We start from the raw sequence: 2,278 nt of genomic DNA, 5'->3' as shown, positions 1-2,278 counted from the left end.
ATGAGTAAAAAATAAACTTAATTTTCATTAAGATATACATATTTCGGTGTTTATTGTATTTCGAAACTATATACATATATAAGTAGTAGTTGTAATATAGAACAAATTTTGTGTAACCGTTCAAAGATTATTAATTTGCAGTTTTCGAAGCTAGTTTCCAGGAGGCCAAGTGTTGATATGGATCGTTTATATGAAATAACTGGTTTATTTTTGATGTCGCTCATTGTTTTGGTTTTGCACTTAACAATCTACTCTTAAGAACCAGTGACCTATATCCCAATATATAACATCAATGCGTATCTAAAATAAAAACCTAATAATTTCCATAAAATCTGTTATTTTTAAAATACCTAACAGTCCTGCTTGGCAAAACTTATCGTATAATATTTGATGGTATTTTTAGCATTGCTTCCTTTTCTGCTTCTTTTTCAGCTAGAACCGTAACACGAGTAGGAATCATATTAAGAATGTAGCGTAGTTTCGAATTCTTCGTTTTGTCTGATAAACAATAATTCCGTAGCATAATTAATTTATTTAAACTGGCGCATCTTTCATTAATAACTGTATCAGTTTGTAGTCTGACAAGCTCTAAGGTGTTCAAAATCGATCCAAGCTGTTTGTATTGATCTGCCGTTTCAGCTTTATGATCCTCGCTATCACTCTCAGACATTATTGATTGCGAATTCCTCTGTGTATTGTGCAAAACCAAAATATTTGAACGATCAATTTAAAATTTTTCACGAGAAGCCAAAATGTTTATAATTTCTTTTTAAGTTGACATCTTTCTAAATAAATTAAACTTACATTTTTTTACATATTTTATAATTATTTTAGTGTAAGTTATTTTGACAAGTATTCAAATGATATGAAGTGACTTGATTCTTGATTCTTCTTCTTCTTGAGTTAGTGCTACTACGCACTACCCCACACTAGGCTTTAACTAGGCTAAAAAAAAAACATATAATTTATTTCTCTTTTAGTTGATGACGGACTTTAAGTCAGCACATCTTCCTGAGAGTCCAGAAGTGGACTTGAGGATTGTTAGGGCGAGATTAATTAGCGTATCAACAAACATACTACACAAAAAATGTTGGAAACACTGACTTAAGATGCAAACCCTAATATTTTCAAGATCCCTATTATATCTTGCATAAATGGAGTAACTAATTGTTAAAAAAGAGTGAGATTATGACTCCTCTTTGAAATTTTTGTCAATACAGTATGTTTTACGTGTTTAAAATAATATATAACTTGTGTTCTAGGTACCGATTCGAAATCAACAGTAGCTGTGAGATGTTATTTTCTAACATAATTCGAAGAAAACTAGACAAACTTTCAAGTCAATTTTAAAACTTATCCAGTTGAATAACACCCAACATGGGTTTGTGAACAACATAAAATTAAAAACTCCATTAGACGTGTCTGTCACAATATTTCAAACCGAAAACTGAAGAGATATTTAGAACCAACTCGAAAACAACAAAAAGACATATACACTTATTTTCGAATAAGATTTGTTGTCATTAAAATATTAATACTGGTAAAAGAGTCCCAATTAGCCTTTAATAATATATGGGAAAAGAGTCCCAATAAGTTTTTAATAATATAAGGAAATTAATCTGTAATAATATAAGGCAATAAATAAGATAGGAGTATAAAATTGGTTTAAGTTGTCTTTACAAAATCAATATATGTTAAAGACTGATAAGTAATAGATTTCAAATCTAACCTAATCACCGTAATTCCTTACTGATTCAAACTATCAACAAATACCGAGGTTTCTTCAAGATCTTCTATTAAAAGTTCACATTACGAAATAATACTCGTATTTGACTGTAATTTGTAGTGTTTTAAGATAGCCAAATAATTATACACTACACTACTAATATACATTACTAAAAAAATACACAATATTATAATAAAACTAACTCTTTCATTATTTACTATATATTGTAAAGAGTTTCAGGAACCATCTTCATTTCTAGACAAACTTTAAAGATCTTAGAAATCGATCTTTATACCAATCGTCTTCATAATTGGTATCACATTTCATGTATTTATATGTGAAAGTAAACTTTCTATTGATATTGTTTTAATATAGATGAAAAGTGGTTTAATGTAGGAGAGATTAATGATTTTTCGATTTATAAGGATGTCTTGATAATATAAATACCACATTTAATGTCCATTCCGCAGAAGGCAGTGTGGCCGAGCGGTCTAAGGCGCTGGTTTTAGGCACCAGTCCGAAAGGGCGTGGGTTCGAATCCCACCACTGTCA

General features: G+C 29.9%; 1 non-coding gene across 1 annotated transcript; it reads left to right on the top strand.

Annotated features, from left to right (window-relative positions):
- Positions 1-2,198: 2,198 nt before the first annotated feature.
- Positions 2,199-2,278, top strand: Trnal-uag. Its single transcript has one exon. It is a non-coding gene; the product is annotated as a tRNA-Leu (tRNA).

The sequence above is a fragment of the Teleopsis dalmanni genome, chromosome 2 (assembly GCF_002237135.1).
Source record: "Teleopsis dalmanni isolate 2A chromosome 2, ASM223713v2, whole genome shotgun sequence".
Taxonomy (NCBI): Eukaryota; Metazoa; Arthropoda; class Insecta; order Diptera; family Diopsidae; genus Teleopsis; species Teleopsis dalmanni.
The sequence above is the reverse complement of the archived record's forward strand: the minus strand, read 5'-3'. Positions and strand labels throughout refer to the sequence as shown.